Genomic DNA, 7900 nt, shown 5'->3' with positions numbered 1-7900 from the left:
GTTGGGTGCAAAAATGTTCTCCCAGTTGGTGGGGTTTCTCTTTGTTTTTTGTTATTGTCTCTTTTGCTGTGCAAAAGCTCTTAATTTGATGTAGTCCCAGCTGTTTATCTTTGCCTTCACTATCACTGCTTGGGTGATGTGTCTGTAAAGATGTCTTTGATGTGCAATCACGTAGTGTTTCGCCTATATTTCCTGCGTGTAGTTTATGGTTTCAGGTCTTATGTCTAGTCTTTAATCATTTTGAGTTGATTTTTGTGTATGGTGTGAGGTGGTGGTCAAGCTTCATTCTTTTGCATGTAGCGACCCAGTTTCCCAGCACCATTTATTGAACAAACTTTCTTTGCTCCAATGCATATTCGTTGCTCTTTGTCAAAGATTAGTTGACCATAAATCTGTGGGTTTATTTCTGGATTTTCTATTCGATTCCATTGGTCTGTATGTCTGTTCTTTTCCAATACCATGCAGTTTTTGATGATTATGGCTTGTAGTATAGTTTGAAGTCTGGGAGTCTGATGCTCCATTCCCTTCTTTTTTTCAGGAGAGCTTGGCTATTCGGGGTTTTTGGTGATTCCATATGAATTTCATCAAATGTTCTATTTCTTTGAAGAATGACATTGAAATTTTGATTGGAAATAGCATTGAATCTGTATATTGCTTTTGGTAGGATGGCCATTTTAATAATGTTTATTCTTCCAATCCATGAGCAGGGGATGTCTCTCCATTTCTTTGTGTCTTCTCTATTTCTTTTAACAGTGTTTTATAGTTTTCTTGTATAGGTCCTTACCTCTTTTGTTAGATTTATTCCCAAATATTTGATTTTTTTTGTTTCAATAACAAAAGGGATGGTCTTTTTGATTTCTTCTTCTTCAGATTTATTGTTTTGTATAGGAAGGCTACTGACTTTTGCGTGTGATTTGGTCCTGCCACTTTACTGAACTGATTGATGAGTTGAATAGCTTTTCTGTGAGTTTTTGGGGTTCTCTATGTATAATATCATATCGTCTGCAAATAGTGATAGTTTGACTTCTTCTTTTCCTATTGGGATTCCTTGGATGTCTTTCTCTTGTCTTATTGCCCTGGCTAGGACTTCCATATTATATGAAAAGCAAGGGGAGAGTGGACATCCTTGTCTTGTTCCAGATCTTAATGGAATTGCTTTCAGCTTTTTCACCATTGAGAATGATACTGGCTGTTGGCTTGTCATAGATGGCCTTTATGATGTTGAGGTATGTTCCTTGTATCCCAGAATTTCAGGGCTTTTATCATGATGGGTGTTGCACTTTGTCGAAAGCTTTCTCGCATCTATTGATATTATCATATGGTTTTATATTTCTTTTTGTTGATGTGTTGGATAACGTTGATTGATTTTCGGATATTAAACCATCCTTGTGCCCTGGAATGAATCCAACTTGGTCGTGGTATTATCTTATGATACATTGTTGGATTCTGATAGCTAAAATTTTTATTGAGGATTTTTGCGTCAGTGTCCATTAGGGAGATTGGCCTGTAGTTTTCCTTTTTTGTGTTGTCCTTGTTCGGTTTTGGTATTAGTGTAATGTTGGCTTCATAAAACGTGTTTGGTATTGTCCCTTCCTTCTCAATTTTTTGGAGAGAGTTTGTGAAGGATAGGCACTAATTCGTCTGTGAATGTTTGTAGAATTTCATTTGTAAATCCATCAGGTCCTGGGCTTTTGTTTTTGGGGAGGTTTTTTATTACCATTTCATTTCGCTAATTGTAATTGGTCTGTTTTAGGTGTTCTATTTCTTCTTTATCTAGCTTTGGGTGATTGTAGAGTTGTAGGAATTTGTCCATCTCCTCTAGATTGTTAAACTTGTTCCATATAACTGTTCATAGTAGTTACTGATTATTGTTTTGATTTCTGCTGTGTCCGTGTGATTTCTCCTCCTTTCATTGATGATCCTGTTTATTTGTGCTTTCTCTCCCTTTTTTCCTTTGTGAGCCTGGCTAGGGGTTTGTCTATTTTATTGATTTTTTCAAAAAACCAGCTCTTGGTTTCATTGATCTTTTGGATTGTTTTTTTAGTTTCAATTCATTTATTTCTGCTTTGGTTTTTATTATTATTCTTTTCTTCTACTGGTTTTGGGGTTTTTTTGTTGTTCTTTTTCTAGATCTTGAGCTTCGAGATGAGGTTGTTTCTTTGCGTTCTTTCTTGTTTCTTGATGTGAGCTTCTATTGCTATATATTTTCCTCTTATTACTGCTTTTGCTGCATCCCATACATTTAGGATATTAGTGTCCTCCTTGTTCAATTCAAAATTTTTTAATTTCTCTTTGATCTCCTCATTAGTCCAATGGTCTTCCAGTAGTGTGGTTTTTAATCTCCATGAGGTAGGAAAGTTCCTTGCCTTCTTTTTATGGTTTATTTCTAGTTTGATGCCTTCATGGTCAGAAAAGATGGTTGATATGATTCAATCTTGGTGTTCTGTTGATGTTTGTCTTGTGCCCCAGTATGTGATCGATCCTGGAGAATGATCCGTGTGCGCTTGAGAAAAATGTGTACTCCCGTTTTTTTGGGTTTAGTGTTCTATAGATGTCTGTTAAGCCTAATTGCTCTAGGTCCTTATTTAGAGCTTTGGTTTCTTTACTTATTTTTTGTCTTGTTTGATCTATCCATTGTTGATAGTGGTGTGTTGAAGTGTCCCACTACGTATGTGTTTTCTCTGATGTCTGTTTCAGAGGGACAACAGTTGTCTGATATATTTTGGTGCTCCTGTCGTTTGGTGAGTATATGTTAATGAGTGTTATTCTTCTTGAAGTATTGTCCCCTTGATCATAATGTAGTGACCATTGGGGTCTCTTTTTATCTTTTTGAGTTTGAAATCTGTTTTATCTGATATAAGTATAGCTGTTCCTGCTTTCTTTTTTGGTCCATTTGCTTGTAGGATTGTTTTCCATCCTTTAACTTTGAGCCTATTTTTATCTTTTGTAGCTAAATGTGTTTCCTGGAGACAGCAAAAGGTTGGGTTTTGTTTCTTAATCCAGGCTGCCACTCTGTGTCTTTTTATTGAAGAGTTTAGTCCATTTACATTTAGAGTTAATATTGATATGTTAACATCTGTATTTGCCATTGTGTTTGTCTTTCCTTTGATTTTATTTATTTATTCTTTTAATAACTTTTTTTTTTTTTTTTTGGCCTTCTTTCATTGTTATTCGTCCCTCTGAGTTTCTGGCTTTAGGACTCCTTGTAGTATTTTTTGGAGTGGGGTTTAGTTGCAATGAAATTCCGGAGTTTCTGTTTGTCTGGGAAGGTCCATATTCTTTCTTCAAAGAGGAAGGAGAGCTTTGCGGGATAGAGTATTCTTGGTTGGCATCTGTTTTCTTGGAGTCTGTTGACTATGTCCCTCCACTCTCTCCTTGCCGTAGTGTTCCTTCGGAGAAGTCTGATGTCAGCCTGATTGGTTTTTCCTTTGAATGTTATCTGTTTCTTCCCTCTTGTCAGCTTCATTATTTTTTCTTGTCCTGGATTCTTGGAGCTTTACTATTATGTGTCTGGCTGTATTTTTTCCTTTCGTCGTGGAAGTTTGGTGTTCTTCTTGCTTCTTGTATATCAATTTTCAGCTCCTTCTTCACATTTGGGAAGTTCTCTTCAATTATCTCTTGAATATTTTTCTCTGTTCCTACATCTCTCTCCTCTCCTTCTGGTATTCCTATAACTCTTATATTTCCTTTCCTCATGGAGTCAGATAGTTCCCAAAGTCTTTCTTCGTTCTTTTTCCTTCGTACTTCTCTTTCCTTTTCTGTTTTGGTTCTTTTTATTTCTGTGTCTTCAAGATTACTTATTCGTTCTTCCATTTCATCTATTCTGCTTTCATTGCTTTTCCCAGAATTCTTTAGTTCTTCCATTAATTCTTTGATCTCCTGCATTTCTTTTACTTCCCTCTTTAGGGACTCAATTTCTTTCTTCTGACCATTGTTTTCCCTCTCTAGGGACTCAATTGCATTCTTCTGATCGTTGATTATTTTTCCCTTATCATTGTTTTCCTTTATGACTTCTGTCAGTTTTTTAATCACGGCAATTTTAAATTCTCTTTCTGGAAGGCTCAGAAATTCTTCCAAGTTATTGTCTTTGCAATCTGGGGGCTGGCTTTCTTTTTGTGGTGTGCTTTTTCTCTGGAGAGTTGCTAGGTTGCGTGTGGTTCTTCTCCTCCCTACTGTCTGTTTTCTAATTTGCCGTATGCGTTGGGACACTGTGTTGTTGGGAGTGGCCGGCATCTTGGGTGGGCTTCTCTGTTCCCCTCTGGTTCTTCCAGGAGTCATCTGTCAGTTTCAAGCAGCCTCCGTGGCGGATCCTGCAGGGTTCGCCTCAGCTCCCGTTCACGGGGTGTGGTGGCTGCAATAGTTCCTTTCCACTCACAGTCCTGCTTGCTGTGTCCGTTTTTCTTGTTGGCCGTTTTGGTTTGTTGTTTCCTCCTCTCTGCCGGTCGGAGAGTGCCGCCTCTGTGGGCGGGGGAGGGGAGCAGGGTTCTGCGCTTCCCTCCCTTCTCGTCCTCTTTTATGGCAACTTTCTTCTTGGGGCAGTTTGCTGGAGTCGTCTGTTTATCTTCCGTGTCCCAGTTCTCACTGGGACCTGCCGCTTTTCCTCCCTATTAACTTTTTTTAATGGGAGATCTTACTCGCAGCGTCTCCTCGCCGCCATGTTGCTCCGCCCACTCTCATCCTTCTCTTTCTTCCTCCCTTGATTTTTGTGTGTATTCTGAGATAGTAATCTAGTTTCATTCTTGTGTAGGGTTGCAGTCCAGTTTTCCCAAAACCATTTATTGAAGTGACTTTCGTTGCTCCAGTGTATATTCTTTGATCCCTTGTCATAGATTAGTTGATCATATAGTGTGGTTTTATTCTGGGCTTTCAATTAAATTCCATTGGTTTGTACGTGTTTTTATTCCAACACCATGCTGTTTTTATTATTATGGCTTTGTAGTATAGCTTGAAGTCTGGGAGCATAATCTTTACGTTCTCTTTTTAGTCATCAGAATTTTGGTTATTCAGGTTTTGTGTGTGTGTGTGTGTGTGTGTGTGTGTGTGTATGTGAGAGAGAGAGAGAGAGAGAGAGTGAGAGAGATAGAGGCCACAGGAATTTCAACAATATTTCTCCCATTTCTTTGATGAATGCCATTGAGATTTTTATTGGAATTGCATTAAAACTGTAAATTGTTTTGGCTAGAATGGCTAATTTTGATAATTCTTCTAATTCATGAGCAGAGAATGTCTTTCCATTTCTTTGGGTATTTTAACATTTAAAAAAATGTTTATAAAACAGATTATTTCTTTTAACAGTGTTTTGTAATTTTCCTTGTATAAGTATTTTATCTCCTTGTTTGTATTAATCCTAGGTATTTAATTTTACTGATACAATTGTAAAAGGGATGGTTGTCTTATTTTCTTCCTCTTCAGACTGATTGTTTGCATATATGAAGGTTACTGATTTTTGTGTATTGATTTTGTAATCTTCTACTTTACTAGTTTTTAGTTTTTCAGTGGAAGCTTTGGGGTTCCCTATGTATACTTTCATATCATCTGTAACTAATGATAGGAAGCAGGCATTGGTGGTGACCTCTAGTAGGTCACAGGACTTCTGCCAGTCTGGATAATTGTTATCTGTCTGGCTTGGGGCTAGAAGGATCTCCTCTGCTAGACCTCTGGGTGGTGACTGGCAGGTTTTCTTCTAGATGAGGTCTCTGAGGACAATGGCTCCCTCCCAGATATGGATCACTGGAGCAGGCTGGGTCTCTTGGAAGTTTTTGAGACCTCTGCTGTTCTGGGCAGTGCTAGCTGGTTTCTTGCAATGAAGGTTGGGAGGTGTCTCAGTTTTCATTTCTTATGTGCTGCCCAACTTGTGCTCTGCATAACTACCATTTCAAATCACTAGTTACACAATTTTCTCAACTGCATCTACTTTTCTGTTTAACTTGTTACTGAATTTGCATTTTTAGGTGACTACTCTTTCATTTCAAGATATTTTAATAGGATACTTTTTAATATTCTGAATGCCCTAACATTAAAAATAATCCCCACCTTTTTGTTTCTATTGCTTCTTTTATCTCTATTACAAATATGGATTTAATAATCTTTGAGATTATTCTCTAGTTTTGAATAGCATGAACTTTCTCCATTTTCATATGTGCGTCTATTCCAGGCAATTTGATTCTTTGTGTTTTATACTTTTTATTTTGAGGTTATATCAGATGATTTGTTCTCTCTGAGAATAATGTACACTCTTAATTTTTTTTTAAAATATTTATTTATTTATTTATACGCACTGGGTACAGTCAGATGCGCGGAAGGGTGAGAGAATTCACCAGAGCCAGAGTGGGGAGCAAAACAGACAGACCATGGAAATACACTGCTGAGAGGAGCAGTGGGTGTGGCAGGAGAGGTCTGTGTGCCATGTGGGACCCTCGCCGGCGGTGGGGGATCGAACCGGCACTGCAGAGGCTGTGGGCAGCTTCGCAACCGCTGTGCCACCAGGGGAGGCCCACTCTTAATTATTAAGACAGGTTTTCTAATTGCCTCTGTCTAGGCTCCATGAGTTTTACTGTTTGCATTTCTGTTTATTACTTGCCTCTATTTCTCTGATCTCCTGAGCTATAAACTAGGAAAACATCTGAAACTTCATAGAGGTAAATATCTATGGCTCCTAAAAGATGTATCTTTTGTTTTTTTGCGAATTACTCTTAGCCAGTGAGTGTAGCTTTACTAGTCTCTATTTTACACTCCCTTTATAATTACTAGCTTTACATAGGGAGTTCCATTTCAGCTCCTCACTCCCCACACAATTTGGAGGCTTTGGTATCTATCCCCACATATACATTAAAACAACACTCCTTGTTATCTACTAAGACTTATATTCTGTTCTAAAACCTTAGTTCAGAATTGAATCTTACAACACTAACTTTGATTTCCTTAATCATTTCTGAGAGTGAGAAAATTCTTTTATTTCCTTTTAAATTCTATACATACCCTTGCACCTATGTTAACATAAAGGTCTGTCCTAGAATCATACCACATATTTTCTTAAGGCATCTGATGTGTTTTGAATTGGATGGATGTTATTTTGCATTTTTTGGGTAATATATATTCTATTGTTAGAACTTTTCCTTTGTTTTATATTAAAATTCCTTACTGCCTGATAAGGAATCATTTTTACTTTATTGTATGTTTACAGTCTTTAAAAATAATTCTATATCAATTTGATGTGAGGTAGGAGTAGTATATATTAGCTCATTAAACTACTTAATCCAACTTAAAGTTTTATTATTTTTTTACTGTTATCTTTTCAATAAATCACTGTTTAAAAAAAACTAACATATCCATATATTTAATTTTTAAACAATCACATTTTAATTTTTAAAATTTCAAATATAGCTCTCTATCATACTATTAACTGTTTTCTCATGTATAGTTTTAAAACCTTTGATGATCAAGGCCCCTTGCAGCCTTAAAAATCGTTTAGAATCCCATGGAGCTTTTGTTTCATGTATGTTAGATCTATCAATATTTACTATGCAGCAAAATAAAACAAAGCATTTAGATATATTTATTATTTTTAAAAACTGTGATAAATACATGCATATTGACATATTTAACATTATTTTATGGAAAAATAACTATTTTCTAAAACAAAAAAAATTAGAAGAATGACTTGTACATTATTGTTAAGAAATCTCTTTAATATCTTGTTTAATAGAAGAAAGCTGGATTGCATCTCTGCTTCTATATTCAAGTTATTGTTATACATTGTTTTGGTGAAAACATATGGGAAAATGTGGAAAAGGATAGATCTCATGGACCTCCGGAAAAAGGTCTTGTGGATCACACCTTGGGTACTTCTACTATAAGCAAATTTTGTTGAAAAATTAGTTTGGGAAAATTCCTCTTCTGG

The sequence above is a fragment of the Talpa occidentalis genome, unplaced genomic scaffold (assembly GCF_014898055.3).
Source record: "Talpa occidentalis isolate TD23 unplaced genomic scaffold, MPIMG_talOcc4v2.1 talOcc4.14, whole genome shotgun sequence".
NCBI classification, from domain to species: Eukaryota; Metazoa; Chordata; class Mammalia; order Eulipotyphla; family Talpidae; genus Talpa; species Talpa occidentalis.
Note: the sequence above shows the minus strand (reverse complement) of the source record.